We start from the raw sequence: 17,246 nt of genomic DNA, 5'->3' as shown, positions 1-17,246 counted from the left end.
ACCGCGATCACCATGGCGCGCGAGCTCTGGGTGCGCTGTCGGGGATGTTTTCCTCGCAGTCGCTCAGTCGCGTAAACAATATCAGAACCTCTCTGGTGAACGCCCAGAAGGGCAACAAGACCGTCGCCACCTACTTCGCCGAGATGCGCGGCTTCGCAGATGAGTTGGCCGCCGCCGGGAAACCTCTCCAGGATGATGAACTCATCTCCTACATCCTGCACGGCCTCGACATGGACTACCAGCCGCTCGTCTCCGCCCTCGACGCCCGCATCACCCCGGTATCCCTCGATGAGCTTTTTTCCATGCTTAGCAACTTTGATCAGAGGGTGGCGCAGTACCAGGGATCAGGCGGCTTCAAGTCGTCGGCTAACGTCGCGATGCGCGGGCGTGGCGGCTACGCTCGTCACCGTGGTCCCCCCCCCCCCGCTCCAAGGGCAAGCAAGGGAATGGCAGCAACAACAACGGGTCCAATCCCGCAACGGACGGCCCAACCACACCAACACCAGGGGCCGCCGCGGCGGTTCTTCCAGGTCGCGCCCCGACGCGGTGCGCTGCCAAATCTGCGGCAAACCGGGCCATACAGCGAGGGACTGCTGGTATCAGTTTGATGAGGATGAGGCCTCCTCTGAAGATGAATAAAAAGTTGTTGCTGCTACTGACGGTTCATATGGCGTCTATACCAATTGGTATCTTGACAACGGTGCAACGAACCATCTTACCGGCGAGCTGGAAAAGGTGACACTCAAGGAGAAGTATCACGACAAGGACCAGATCCACACCGCAAGTGGTGCAGGTATGAGGATATGTCACACTGGTCATTCAGTTTTTCGTACCCCACGTCGAAAATTTCATCTTAGGAAAATTTTGCATGTCCCTAGCACTGACAAGAATCTTCTATCTGTCCATCGAAGCACCCTTGATAATCATGTTTACATTGAATTTCATCCCTTCTTTTTGATCAAGGATCAGGTCACGAGGAAAACTCTCTATCGAGGTAGATGTGTTCGAGGCCTTTACCCGTTGATTCCGGAGCTTTGAAGATACAATAAACAAGCTTGTGGTGCTATCAAGCTTTCGGCCACGCGATGGCACGACCGTTTAGGGCATGCTTCATTTTCCTTAGTTGATCGTTTACTTAAAAAGAATAAGCTCCCGTTTGTTGGTGAGTGCAATGTTGAAACCATTTGTAATTCTTGTCAGACAGCAAAAAGTCATCAACTTCCCTATCCTGTTTCCACTAGTGTCTCTACTCAACCATTACAATTAATTTTTTCCGATGTATGGGGCCCTGCCCCAAGCTCTGTTGGTAGACACACGTACTATGTCAGTTTCATTGATGATTACGGCAAGTTCTCTTGGCTCTACCTTCTTAAAAAGAGGTCAGAAGTTTTCCAAGTCTTTAAAAACTTTTAAGCTCTTGTAGAACGACAGTTTGATCGAAAGATTCTTGCTGTCCAATCCGACTGGGGTGGGGAGTACGAAAAACTCAACTCCTTCTTCCAAACACTAGGGATTTCCCACCATGTGTCGTGCCCTCGCGCTCACCAACAAAATGGGTCCGCAGAACGTAAGCATAGGCACATTGTTGAGGTTGGCCTTGCTCTCTTGGCCGGAGCCTCTATGCCCTTAAAATTTTGGGACGAAGCATTCCTCACTACTGTACACATCATAAACATGCTTCCTAGTCGGGTTATCAACAATGAAACTCCCTTAGAAAGGCTTTTCCACACAAAACCGGACTATAAATCTCTTCGTGTTTTTGGATGCGCCTGTTGGCCAAATCTTCGCCCCTACAACACTTGCAAGCTTATGTTTCGATCCAAACCGTGTGTGTTTCTTGGGTATAGTGCTCAGCATAAAGGAGTTAAATGTCTTGATAACTCCACTGGTCATGTCTACATCTCTAGAGATGTTGTTTTCGACGAGACAAAATTTCCTTTGCTGATCTCCACCCTAATGTCGGCGCCTTACTTCGCAAGGAGATTCTTCTCCTACCACCTCATCTCTCCAGTCATGATCAAGGGGGACATGATAACTGTGATGATCATTTGTTGACTAATCCTCTTAACCATATGCATGAGCCTTGTGATGACACAGGAGATCATAGCGGCGAAAACAACGAAGAAAATGGTGCAAACAGCGAAGAAAACAGCCCAACAGTCCATCCATATTGTATGTGTCACGGCGAAGGGAGCAAATCCGCCTCGGGATCTGGCGTGCCAGCAGCAGCAGGTGGATCAGCCTCGGGATTCGGCACGTCAGTAGCGGCAGGAATATCTGCCCCGGGATCCAGGGCGACAGGCGTGACAGCGCGCGGTGCTGCGACAGCGATGCCCGCGCCCTTCTCCGTGTCGGCCACGCGGCCAGCTGCGGTTGGCAGCAGCGGCTCCACCAGCCCGTGCGAGTCAGCAGCTGCCACGTGCCAGTCTACTGCTGGCCCGATCGGCTCGCGCTTCGGGAGCCAGCCGGCTGTCTACAAGCGGCGCGATGCGGTTCGATCGGCTGGCGCGGGACCGGACGCAGCAGGCACTGGCTCCGGTCGGGCGGGATCTTCTGCACCGGATCCGCCTTCTCCACAACAGCCAGCCGCCACAGAAGATCAGCTAGCAGCGGACCCTGCGGAAACTGATGGCGCACGCGGATCTGCCTCGGATCAGGCGCAGATTCCACCCCCTGATCCTGCCATGGGATCCTCTGTGGCGCAAAACAATGCAGCCGCACAGCAGCGTCGTACACGACTACAATCAGGGGTAACTAAGAAAATTAATTACAAGCACATAACCAAATATGGTATGATCTGTTCTACAGGTGAACCAGGTGAGCCTACCACACTTGAGGAGGCTCTTGGTGATGAGAAGTGGAGAAAAGCAATGCATGAGGAGTATGTGGCACTACAGAAAAATAAAACATGGCATTTGGTTCCTCCAAAACAAGGTAAAAATCTTATTGACTGCAAGTGGGTCTTTAGGATCAAAAGGAAGTCTGATGGAACAGTTGATCGTTACAAAGCAAGGCTAGTTGCTAAAGGCTTTAAATAACGGTATGGCATAGATTATGAGGACACTTTTAGTCCAGTTGTAAAAGCTGCCACCATCCGTCTTGTGTTGTCTATTGCTGTTTCCAGGGGATGGAGTCTTCGACAATTAGACGTACATAATGCGTTTCTTCATGGTGTTCTGAAAGAGGAGGTTTATATGAAACAACCTCCTGGGTTTGAAAGCAAACATTCACCCTCTCATATATGCAAGCTTAATAAAGCACTATATGGATTAAAACAGGCTCCTAGGGCATGGTATTCTCGTCTCAGTAAAAAGATGCAAATGCTTGGTTTTGTTCCTTCAAAGTCTGACACTTCACTGTTCATTTACAATAAGTCCAATACATCAATATTTGTTTTTATATATGTTGATGATATTATTGTCACAAGTTCATCTGATGAGGCAATAACCGGATTATTGAAGGACTTAAGTACTGAGTTTGCTCTAAAGGACCTGGGTGATTTGCACTATTTCCTAGGGATTGAAGTAAAGAAGCACAAGGATGGACTTCATCTCTCCTAGGAAAAATATGCAAATGATTTGGTAAGAAAAGCTGGACTGCAAGGTTGTAAATCTACTACTACTCCTTTGTCTAGTACAGAAAAATTGTCTCTCACAGAAGGAACACCTTTGAGTTCAGAAGACAGCACCAGGTACAGAAGTCTTGTGGGTGCACTTCAATACTTAACACTCACACGACCTGACATTTCTTTTGCTGTCAACAAAGTGTGTTAATTCCTTCATGCACCAACCACAGTTCATTTGACTGCTGCAAAATGTATAGTCAGATATGTGAAAGCTACTATGAGCATTGGTCTTAATTTCAGCAAGTCATCCTCCACTCTTGTTAGTGCATTCTCTGACTCAGATTGGGCAGGATGTTTGGATGATAGACGGTCTAGTGGTGGCTTTGCAGTATTTCTTGGACCTAACCTGATTTCTTGGTGTGCCAGAAAGCAAGCCACTGTTTTCAGATCCAGTACAGAGACAGAGTACAAGGCACTGGCCAATGCTACAGCAGAAATTATATGGGTTCAATCCATTCTTAAGGAGCTCGGTGTGAAAACTGCTCAGGCTCCATGTCTGTGGTGTGATAACTTGGGTGCAAGCTATCTTTCAGCAAATCCCGTTTTTCATGCAAGAACAAAGCATATTGAGATAGATTTTCACTTTGTGAGAGAGAGAGAGTTGCTAATAAACTCCTAGACATTCGGTTCATACATTCTCAGGACCAGATTGCAGATGGGTTTACAAAAGCCTTGCCTATACGAAGCTTTAAGACTTTCAGATATAATCTCAACTTGATGAAGTTGTGATTAAGGGAGGGTGTCAAACAACATTGTTACGTGCATGACAAGGGAGGTAGCCGCACCAGATCATCTTAGGTAGTTGGTAGAGTTGGTTAGCTAGGATCTATCCTTATCTTCCCTTTGTAATCTTATCTCTACCTAGCTTCCTCTCCAAGATGTAATCTAAACTGTATGCGCTATCAGGGAGGTGCGCCCCTGCCTATAAACACGTACGGCGTCCCCTCGAGTAGAGGTACGACGCTTTCCGCCATCGCACATGGTGGACACCAATGGCGGCTGATTTTTTATTTTTTTTTGAAAAGGGGGATTCCCCGGCCTCTGCATCAGATCGATGCATACGGCATCTCTTATTAAACAAATAAACAGGTTCTGAACAAAGGTCTTACAGAAAAAGGAACCAATGGCGGCTGATGGAGCGGTGCAAATCAGCCGGTTGAATAGGATCATTTCCCTATCTACAATCTGTATTACCTATTTAGAAATTTGTTTGCTCTTCACACCATTAAGCTATACGGACAAGCCATGGCCTCTGCTGTCCTGCATGTGTGGCTGGACAGTAAATCAACAATTCCCCGCAAAAAAAATTTCAACAATTTATGTCATAGAGATGTCACGCCAAGAAATTAACTCAGGTGCTAATATAGAACGTACATGACCGTCAGCTAATCAAGGGCGCGCATGACCGCCCAGGAGGCGCGCCAAGGCGCGCCCCAGCCTCTAGTTGATTCAGAAACCGTTCCTTGTTAGTTATCCGTACCACTTGTATGCGTGCAATCTCAGAATTTACCGGCAGATGGAGTTGACTCAGATACTACACATCTTACTGGAACAAACAATTCTGTAGATCAACCAACTTGTGCTGTACCTTTGTCAGAAGTTGTAAGTGAAGTTTCAAATCCTGTTTTCGATGAAGCCCGTGTTTCTGTTACAGAAGATGCTGTAAAAATCAAAAGATGTTATTCGTGAGGCAGGGATATTGCTGGAAGTCATTCTTAAAGCTTCTGATGATCCAAAATCAAGTTCGAGTACTCCTAAAGACCCTGTTGTCAGACATATCGAGGAAATGCCAAAAGGGAATACTCTTATTGCCAGAACAGACTGCTCAAGTTACCATGTCAGTTCAAGAGTCAGCCAAAAATAAAGATAATATTAAAAAAATGTAACTCCAGATGTAGTACAACCTTCTGAATTGCCAAGAAGCAGCGAGTCAAGTGATCTGCCACCCCCCCCCCCCCCCCCCCCCCCGCGCCATTTCAAATGTTACCGCTGTTGATGTTTGTACAAATGTTCATGAAGTTCTAAATCCGTTGAAGGCCCATCATCAAATGTGCATACTATTGAAAATGTTGTTGATAATGTTGCAAAGAAGACTGCTGAAGTTCCACTCCCGTTGGTTCCTAACGTCACTCCTGTTAAAAAAAAGGGTACTGAGATTTGTTGTCAAGAAATGTTCTCAGACTGTAGAGCCAACTATGGAAACAAATGTTTCAGCCTTGCCTGTTTCACATGAGAAAACAAATGTTTCAACTTTGCAATCGTCGACTCTATCAGAGTCAAAAGATAAGTTAATAGAGAGCTTGCCTATTGCACCTTCTGGTGGTGTTGGTCTTGCCAACCTGACTACAGGTCAAAAGGTAAACAAATTAGCAAACAATTCATTGAGCAGTCAGAAAGACAAATTAGTTGTTGTCCTTCAACTCAAGATCTGCAGGATGTCTTGATAGAAACTGAAAGACAGACTGAAGTTGTTGCTGCATTAGAATCCCAATCAACTCCTCAGAAAAGTGTAGCGGATTCATAGGAAATTACAGTAGAAGATGAACATACACTTGAGGATGCAGGAGAAGTAGAGAACAGTTCTGATGGTGACGTCAACGATGATGAACTTAGTTCAGAAAGTACAGAAAAAGACGGAGCAGTATCAGTTGACATTGAAGAAACAACATCAACACCAATGAGAAATGATTTTAATAACATACCACTACTGAAAGAACAAATCCCTGATGGAGAATCTTTTATACATGCTGGTAGTGTAAACACAACAACTAAGTCAAGACCTCAACGTTTTCAAAAGAAAGAGGAAGCTGCGGAAGGTATATCTGAGATTGTTTTAAAGAACATGAAGCTGCTGAAGCTGGAGCATGGCCTGGTCGCGAGTCCAGCCCTGAGCGAGGCGTCGCGCCGACAGACTACTCGCTTAGCCGGGAGCTGCCCTTCGTCGGCGCGCATTCCTACACCGTCTAGGTGTCTGCACGCAACTCCAGCCATGTGGGAGCTTCTGGGGCCAGGTTGTGTGCGCCAGCTCGGCTTTTTGTCAGACACCTCTATGGTCCTCGCCGCGGGCGGAACTCCGATCGTCCGTATGATCGACGGAAAAAAGATAAGGGGTCATATGTCCAAAAATTGCTACATGAAGGCATAACACATATGTGTGTAAATTTTCAGTACAAAATACGTTTAAATGTGAACTGCGCAAAAAGACAAATCTATGCCTTGTCAACACATGATACTATTCATCTTAAAAGTCCATGAATTTGTTCTTTTTACACATATCGCATTTCAAGGTATTTCATTCTGAATATTTTTTTCAGATTTTTTTTAAAACCAAAAATTTTGAATTTTTCAAAAAATCGCCATGGGAGCTCGAAAATGCCGTTCTCCTCAAATGTCTACTTTTTTAAACATTTTTTTGCGAGGAAACTTTTTTAAACTTGAGAGATCAAAAACATATTTTTCTCTTCTTCCATCCATAGTATTCCCTCCGTCCCATAACGTGAGACGTTTTTTGACACTAGTGAGCGTCACACATTATGGAACGGAGGGAGTACTTGTATATGATGGATCACGGTTACTCGTCGCACCTGGGGACCCTCACATGGTAGACAGACTTGTCAGTTGATCGATAAAGACGCGAGCAGTCCAAACGTGAACCTGACGCCCGTGGTCGGCAGCCACATGTTACCGTCGATCGATTGCGCCACGATGAACTTACTAGCCTTGGCCTAGGTCCGTTTAGATTCTTTTTGTGCTCGGCATGTCAATATTGGCGCGCCAAATAATTGGTGGAGGATTCGACTGCCAGCCACTCACAAAAAAATGGTTAAGAAATCAGCAGGGGAAACTGTTAGGGCTTGGTGAACCAAAAAATTGGACGAGATCCAAACAAAAAAAATTGGACAGGTTGCTCGGGGCATTGAACCAAACAAACCCGATATCTTCGTGCAAAGGGCAAAAGACAAACCATAAGCGTTTGGGGGAGAACTAATGCTAAATAAATCACATCCAAGCCCCTCATTTTTTTCCATAAATTGGTTCAAAAGTAGGGGTGGGGGCATTAGCCCCCTCGTCTTAACACACCAACCGCCGTCTAACATAATAAAAAAATGCTCCTTTTTACACTTGAGAGTAACAGACTTCCTCTGGATCTTGGGAATTGTTAGATAGTTCGCAAGCTTGAACCGGAGATAGTTAAATTTGACACTCGTGTGGATTCAACCAAGTGGAATGGATACAGTTGTCGGAGAGAAACGAATTTCACTGTCCTGATTGTTGGTAGTTTCAGTCGTCTTCCATTACCTATTTCATGTTGTGTTCTTTTTTCGATTTATTTCTTCTCACACGTTTAGGATAACATCATGTTTGTCTTGACAGTAAACAAACTTCCTCTAAATCTTGGACGGGCGGCAAGCGAGCGCCAAGTGTCCTAAGTCTAAGTCGTGTCAATATTCGCGAGTGCACCTCAGGACACTCACATGGTAGACATATTTGTCAGGTGTTCGATCAAGACGCCGCAGTCCAAACAGGAACCCGTCGCCCGTGGTCGGCAGCCACATGTTACCGTAGATGTACTCCGCCACAGTAAACTTACTGACTTCGGCCTGGGTCCGTTTGGATTCTTTCTATGCTCGACATGTCAATATTGGCGTGCCAAATAATTGGTGGAGGATTCGACTATCGGCCACTCACAAAAAATTGGTTAAGAAATCAACAGGGTAAGCTGTTAGGGCTTAGTGAATCAAAAAATTGGACGAGATCCAAACAACAATTTTTTGGACAGGTTGCTCGGGGCATTGAACTAAACAGACCTGATATCTTCGTGCGGAGGGAAAAAGAAAAACCATGAGTGTTTGGGGAGGGCTAATGCTAAATAAATCACATCCAAGCCCCTCATTTGTTTTCATAAATTGGTTCAAAGGTGGGGGTGGGGGCATTGGCCCCCTCGTCTTAGCACATATCTCTGCCTCGGGTAGTATATTGGTACGTTGTATTTGTGATGTAAAATATATATGTTTTATATCAATTGGACCACCTAAAATATATATATTTTATATCAATTGGACCACCTTAACCAAAAATCATGACTACGACAGTGGTATGAACCGTATCGGGCATCACGGAGCTCCGGCAGCGCCGCGTCACAGGCCGCATGAACCGTCGTGTGGTTCCTTGTGACGCCCCCGATTCAATCGTACACTAATCATGCACGCAAATATGTACGATCAAGATCAGGGACTCACGGGAAGATATCACAACACAACTCTAAAACATAAATAAGTCATACAAGCATCATAATACAAGCCAGGGGCCTCGAGGGCTCGAATACAAGTGCTTGATCATAGACGAGTCAGCGGAAGCAACAACATCTGAGTACAGACATAAGTTAAACAAGTTTTCCTTAAGAAGGCTAGCACAAACTGGGATACGGATCGAAAGAGGCGCAAGCCTCCTGCCTGGGATCCTCCTAAACTACTCCAGGTCGTCGTCAGCGGGCAGCACGTAGTAGTAGGCACCTCCGGTGTAGTAGGGGTCGTCGTCGACGGTGGCGTCTGGCTCCTGGACTCCAGCATCTGGTTGCGACAACCAGAAAGAAGGGAAAGGGGGAAAAAGGGGGGGAGAAAGCAACCGTGAGTACTCATCCAAAGTACTCGCAAGCAAAGAACTACACTACGTATGCATGGGTATATGTGTAAAGGGCCATATCAGTGGACTGAACTGCAGAATGCCAGAATAAGGGGGGGATAGCTAGTCTTATCGAAGACTACGCTTCTGGTCACCTTCGTCTTGCAACAGGCAGAAGAGGGTAGGTCGAAGTCCTCCAAGTAGCATCGCATAGCATATCCTACCCGGCGATCCTCCCCTCGTATCCCTGAGGGAGAGCGACCACCGGTTGTATCTGGCACTTGGAAGGGTGTGTTTTATTAAGTATCCGGTTCTAGTTGTCATAAGGTCAAGGTACAACTCCAAGTCGTCCTGTTACCGAAGATCACGGCTATTCGAATAGATTAACTTCCCTGTAGGGGTGCACCACATAGCCCAACACGCTCGATCCCATTTGGCCGGACACACTTTCCTGGGTCATGCCCGGCCGCGGAAGATCAACACGTCGCAGCCCCACCTAGGCTCAACAGAGAGGCCAGCATGCCGGTCTAAACCTAAGCGCACAGGGGTCTGGGCCCATCGCCCATAGCACACCTGCACGTTGCGTACGCGGCCGAAAGCAGACCTAGCCTAGTGGCGTTCCAGTCCAATTCGGCGCGCGCCGCTCCGTCGCTGACGTCTGAAGTGCTTCGGCTGATACCACGACGTCGGGATACCCATAACTACTCCCGCGTAGATGGTTAGTGCGTATAGGCTCGTAGCCAACTCAGATCAAATACCAAGATCTCGTTAAGCGTGTTAAGTGTCCGCGAACGCCGAACAGGGCCAGGCCCACCTCTCTCCTAGGTGGTCTCAACCTGCCCTGTCGCTCCGCCACAAAGATCCACACAGAGGGCCGTCGGGACAAAGGTCCTTTCAGCCCCCAATCCGTGAATCACTCGCGGGTACTCTTCGAGCTGACCCGACTTTAGTCACCATCTGTATAGTATGTATGTATGTATAGTATATACCCGTGATCACCTCCCGAGTGATCACGGCCCAATAGTATAGCAAGGCAGACTGACAAGAATGTAGGGCCAATGATGATAAACTAGCATCCTATACTATGCATTTAGGATTGCAGGTAAGGTATCAACAGATGTAGCAACAATGTCAGGCTATGCATCAGAATAGGATCAACGGAAAGCAGTAACAGGCTACACTACTCTAATGCAAGCAGTATAGAGAAGGGTAGGCGATATCTGGTGATCAAAAAGGGGGGGGGGCTTGCCTGATTGCTCTGGCAAGAAGGAGGGGTCGTCAACTCCGTAGTCGAACTGGGCAGCAGCAGCGTCGGTCTCGTAGTCTACCGGAGAGAAGAGGGGGAAGAAACAATGAATACAATGCAAACAAATGCATATCGATGCATGACATGACAAGTAACGATGCTAGGTGTGCCCAATCGCGGTAGTAGGTGATACCGACGAAGGGGGGAAACATCCGGGAAAGTATTCCCGGTGTTTCACGTTTTCGGGCAGATGAACTGGAGGGGGAAAGTTGCGAGTTCGATAGGTTAGGGGTGTGTGGCGGACGAACGAACTGCGTATCCGGAATCGTCTTGTCGTTCTGAGCAACTTTCATGTTGAAAATATTTTAATCCGAGTTACGGATTAAAAGATATGATTTTCTAAAGATTTTATTAATTTCTGGAATTTATTTAATTATTTAATTAATTCGGAAAACAGATTAATGACATCAGCATGATGTCATGCTGACATCAGCAGTCAACAGAGTTGACTTGGTCAACCTGACATGTGGGTCCAGTGGGACCCACCTGTCATTCTCTGTTTAGTTTAATTATAGATTAGTTAAATTAATTAGTGATTATGTTAATCTAATCAAGATTAATTAACTTAATTAATTACTTAATCAATTAACTAATTAATAATTAATTTTAATAAATCATTTTTATTTTTATTAATCATATTTACTATTTTTATTTATCTTATTTATTTATTTATTTTATTATTTTTAATTTTTTTTAAGCGTTCTGGGGGCGGGCCCCATGTGTCTGTGGCCCAGAGGGTATCGGGCCCCACCCGGCAGTGGCCAAGGGGGCCGACCGGGCGCGGGTGCGGGCGCTCGCCCGAACGGGCGTGGGCGCTGGGCGCGGGCGCACCCAAGCGGGCACTCGCCCGCAGGGTGGGACGAGGCCGCCGGGGCACCGACGGTGGGGCACGCCGGCGCGGCCAGCCGGGGCCACGGCGGGCGGAGGCGAGGGGTGGCGCTGGTGCGGAGTGGCAGGGTGGCGCGGGCGGTGACCGGAGGCGGCGCAGAGGGGCGAGGCCACCGGCGACGGGGCGCTGCAGGGCGTGGGGCGGCGCGGGAGCCGCGGTGAGCGCGGGCGGCCACCGGAGGAGGACGCCGGGGCCGTGGAGGGGGGGGTCTGCCTGGAGGAGAGAGCCCGGGGTTGGCGCCAGAGTTGGCCGCCGGCGCGGCGATGGCCCGCGGGTCTAGAGGCGGAGGCGGGGCACGGTGTGCACGGGGGCGACGAACGCGGGGAGGCCGCGAGTGAGCACGGGACGGGGCCGGTCCGGCGCGGCAGGGCGCGGGCGACGGTGGCGCCGGAGCGCGGGCGATGACCGCGGGGAAAGGGGAAGGAAGGGGGGGCGCTCACGGCGGGGAGTAGGGCAACGGGCAGCGGGCTCGGGGGCGGTCGGGGAAGACCGGCGAGGAGGAGGACGAGGAGGCGTTCGGCGGCGACGGGGCGGTCCGGCGTGTGGCGGCGGTCTCCTCCCGATCCAGATCGGGGGAGGAGGGAGGATATTTCGGGGGGAGTGGGGGAGGCTGTCGGTGGGGAGTGGGGGGGGAGTGGATAAGGGAGAGGAGTGGGGGGCCGACCTGGGCCGGCCTGGTTGGCCCGATGGCCAGCTGGGCCGCGGTCCAGCAGGGGGGGCTTCTCCTCCTTTTGTTTTTTTTGTTCTGTTTTCTTTTCTATTTTCTTTCTGTTTTAAATCATTCTAAACTATTTAGGCCTTTTATAAAAATGTGTTTACCTCACCACAATTACCTTTGTAATATTTGACAATCACCGAACATTTTAGTCTTAATTTTTGGAAACTTTTATTGTTATCATTAACTTGCATTTGAATTTCAAAACAGTTTTGAATTAACCCGAGATTAACTACAGTGACAGAGGTGACGTGGCACCATCAACGTGAGTTTACTGTAGCACGATTATCCGGGCGTTACATTCCTGCTTCCGTCCCGCACCACCATGACGTCAATGTAACATTTCAACGTAGGTATGACTTCTGCTAATGTCACACTTAGATGTGTGATAATATCTCAAGTCTAGATGTTATGTAGTCAGACCGATGGCGGCGCCGGCAGGCATGGGCCTCCATCGGACGCACCTGCAGGCACCCATACCTGCATGTTCGGTTCATTCCCAGCCGATCAATCTAGGCTACGTCGAGGTCACGTCGTTGCGCTCGCTCGATGGAGGCATGCATGTGATGACGTAGATTATCACATGCAGCTATTCGATTAAGGTTGAACCGAAGATTCATTATCGATTCGTTATCACATGTGTTAGAATAAATTCGAGGCATACCATCGATCGTCCGAGGACCAAGCAATCACACGAGGCACGACACCAAGATTTGTTAACGAGATTCACCGATATGGCTACATCCCCGGGCTTGATTACGGGCGCTCCTCCCCATGACACCGTCACAATACCGCACACCGGCCACCCGAGCGCCGGCACACGCCGCCGGCTCTGTCACACCCAAGCAAGTTCATGCATTAGAGTGATTGCATCATGTTTAATTTTCCCAGAAAGATGAAATGAGGATGACAGAACCCCCACCCCCCCTGGAACAACCAGGGTTTACTAAAAACTTTTCAATGAACCTGAAATGCCCTTCTAAAAAGCCCACCCTTTTTGTTTTGGGTTAAAACCTTTGAAAAAATGATGCATATTTTTCTAGGACATCTTAAGGTCATTGGCTTAATCCATATAGTATTTGCATTTGGGCATTTAAATGCTATAAAATATTTTAAATGCTCAAATAATCATAAACTAAAATGTTTACTGTAGGATATACTCTAAGCAGTAGCCATGATTAATTTTATGATTTTTGGAAATGCCCTGGCATTTTTAATAAAGCCCTAAAGATACAGAAATAATAGAAAATAAATAAAAGCAGAAAAAGAGAGAGGGAAAGGAATTTACCTGGCGCAGCCCACCCAGCCCACTGGCCGGCCCAGCACTGTGTTGGCCCATGCCAGTCATCGCCTCCCTCTGCCAATAGGCAGAGGAGGGACATGGCGCGCGCGCCCGAGCTCGCCACGCCACCTCCCTGCTCACCTGCTTCACTTGGTTACCGCCTCGACGCCGCGCACGTCTCCTCGGTGCCGCCCCAGACTACCCGACACCTCACACTCCCCCCTGCTCTCTTCCTCGCTCCTCCGACGCCATGGCCGACGCAGCCGCGCCCGCACCATCATGAAAGTTGCGGCCATCATCGTCCACTCGTCGCCTCGCCGTGCCAAAAAGCTCCGCCGTCGTCCACTGCTTCGCCTCGACCCATCCCCAAGTGCTCGCTCGCCCCGGAGACGTTGCACCGAGCTCGTCCTGATCCGCCATCGCCGGAGATCCCCCTCGCCGCCCTGCTTGCTCCGGCTCTTCCCCGAGCTCGCCGTTCGCTCCCCTGCAACCGCCGTGAGCCCCTCTTCCTCTCCCCTCCTCTCTCAAGCTCGCATCCGTCCCGTAGCTCCATTTCCCACCGCGGCCGAGAGCTTCTCGCCGCCGACCATGGCGGAGCCGTGGCCACAGCCGCGCAAGCTCACAACGGAGTGCCTCACCGTGCTCAGGAAGCCCCCATGAGTCTAACACACACACCCACTCGCCCTCACGTGCACCGTAGCACCGACCCCGACCTCACCCGAGCCCCGGCGACCGCCAAGGTCGACGCCGGCGACGACTCCGGCCACTCCAGGCCCAACCACCTACACCACTCGACGCGGATGAGTGCCCGCGTCACGTAGATGCCCTCCGCTGGCCAAATGGTCGCCGGAGGAGGAAACCCGCACCCCTCCGCCATCCTTGGCCTTGGCGGTGACGAGCCCCGGGTCAACTCCGGCGAGTTTGACCCAGTTTGACCCCAGTTTGACCCCGCCTGAGTCAATGACATGTGGAGCCGGCTCATAGCTAAATTAGTTTATTTTTTAATTAGTGCTAATCACACTGTTAAGGGTTAATGACCTTGCTAACTAACCCCCGTCTCACTGACATGTGGGCCCAGGGCCTAACTAACCTAGTTTAGTGCTAACAAAACACTAACTAACTCTGTTAGTTAGTTGTGACATTGACAGATGGGGCCCACCAGTCAGGTTTGACCTGGGCTGGCGCCTTTGACTCGCTGACATCACACTGATGCCAGGTTGACGCAGCAAATCCCTTTCCGGATTTATTCTTATATAGGAAATTCCAGAAAATAACCAAAACTTCTAAAATTCATAACTTTTAATCTATAACTCCAAATGCAAAGTTTTATATATGTAATTTGATCAGAAAAATTCAATCTTTCCATCTGTAATGGTTTCATGCATGACAAAACACTTTAACCTTGCTGTTTAGGTGAAACAAGATAATACACTTATAATGCTTAATAACATAAGCTTCCATTTGAATCTTTGATTCAAATGGACCCAATTCAACTTGTTTCACATTGCATTAGGCAGGACACCTCATTTTGCCATGTCATAGCATGCATCATATTTTTTTTAACAGAAAGCATGCATCATATTGTTGCATATTGCCATGTGATGATTATATTCTGTGGTGTCTTTCGTGGTAGGTTCTGCCTCTGAGGATATCTCCGAGTATCCAACTGAAGGGCAGTACCCTACTATCACTCCATCAGGAAAGCAGCCCCATTGATCATATCGATACAATCCCATGTTCTCACCTCTTCTCTCACTTACTGCATTATCTTTCTGCTCTCACTTACTGCATTAAGACAACAAACGTTTCAAACTGCTGTGTGCTACGATAGTTGAACCCTTCTCCTCTGCATGGCCTGTCATTGCCACAGTAACTAGATGAAACCCACTAGCATGTGTAGGAGTTGATTGAGCCATGTATGTGTTTCCTACCTTGCTATGCCTGCTATGCTTAGAGTTGAGTCAGGTCTGGTTCATCTGGGTGATGGGCTAGAGTGAAATGATTATGTCGGTAATGTGAGAGATGTGTTGAACATGATTTGGTAAAGGTATCGATGAGAGGCCATGTAGGAGTACATGGTGGGTTGTTTCATTGAGGCCGTCCCTAAGAACTGAGATATGTATGTGTGATTTAAGAATCAGTTACTACCATGCATTGGGATCCTTAATTGACCCTCTCGGCTTCTTAATCACCCTAGTACTCTGTCCAGGAGTTGCAACTAGTTTCTGGTGTTTGTAGGTTATGTGTTGGCGGTTGTGCGTAGCGCTGACCCTAGGGGTGGGCTATGATGCGGTAGATACACCATGGCATGGTGTACCGAGTCACCCGTTTGGTGTCTCGGGAACCCTGTTCACATCATTCGGGCCGTATGTGGAAACCTCGGCCGGACTCCCTGCGGATGAAACCTGGATAGGCGATAAACCTGGACTAGAGACTTGAGTGTTTAGGTAGGCCGTGGCCGACACCCTCGTTGGGCTTTTGCTTGAAGGTTGCCGAGTACATGTCGTGTAAACGATGGTAAGTGGTGAGAGCATGTATGAAGAAGTACACCCCTGCAGGGTTAACATCATCTATTCGAATAGCCGCGTCCGCAGTAAAGGACTACTTGGTTGCCTATACAGTTCATAGACAAGTTAATGGTTACTACTAAAAGACTCAAGCTAAGTGTGAGTACAGAGGATGGCCCTCTCGTAGGATGACGAGGGAGGATCCCCGGTGGAGTATTGTGTTGGTGATTAGTGGACTCGTGTGCGAAAACTATTTTACTAGTGCTGTCTCATAGGATAGCTTAGCCAAAAGTCAAAGCTGGCTTGCTGCAATAACTCCACCTCCTTCTTGAGAATGAGCATGTATAGTAGGATCTGTTGTAAGACTTGCTGAGTACCTTTGTACTCATGTTGCTTCAATTACTGTTTTCAGACGACAACACCGCCCCCTCTGATGGGTTTTATGTAGACCTCGATGTCGATGAGTAACTTGCCACCCAGGTGATGATCCTGGCCATGGAGGGCCCTATGTAGATAGACAGGCTTCGACAAGCCTTCTTCTTTCTAGTGTCTGTACTCAGACTATTTGCTTCCACATGTGCTTGTATGCTTGTATGACTTGAGTGTCGGGTCATGTGACCCCTACCTGTATGAACATGTTATGTATGGCTCTCTGGAGCCTTTAAATAAAGTACTTGAGTTGTAGAGTTTTGTTGTGATGCCATGTTGTATTTGCACATATCGAGCATATTGTGTGTATGATTGAAATGCTTGGTATGTGTGGGATCCGACAATCTAGTTGTTTATCCTTGGCAGCCTCTCTTATGAGGAAATGTAGTCTAGTGCTCCTCGAGCCATAGTAGTCCACTACAGCCCGGTTCACCGGAGTCCTGCTAGCCCAGCACTACTGCTCAGGACACTTGACTGGCCGGCATGTGTTTCACTTCGTGCCTATGTCTGTCCCTTCGGAGAAATGTCACACGGTGACATCCGGAGTCCTTCCTAGCCTTCTACAGCCCGGGTTCCCCGGAGTCCTGTTAGCCCAGTGCTACAGCCCGGATTCACACGCTGTTGACCGACATGCTCGATATGATTCATGTATGCCTGTCCCCATAGATCTGTGCCGCTTTGGGTTCACGACTAGCCATGTCGGCCCGGGTTCTCTGTCTTATGGATGCTAGCGACACTATCATATACGTGAGCCAAATGGCGCAAACGGTCCCGGGCCATGGTAAGCCGACACCTGTGGGGATACCGTCCGTGAGGCCACAATGTGATATGAGGTGTTACCACCTAGATCGATGTGACTTGGAATCGGGGT

Source organism: Triticum aestivum, chromosome 2A (genome assembly GCF_018294505.1).
Source record: "Triticum aestivum cultivar Chinese Spring chromosome 2A, IWGSC CS RefSeq v2.1, whole genome shotgun sequence".
NCBI lineage: Eukaryota > Viridiplantae > Streptophyta > Magnoliopsida > Poales > Poaceae > Triticum > Triticum aestivum.
The sequence above is the reverse complement of the archived record's forward strand: the minus strand, read 5'-3'. Positions refer to the sequence as shown.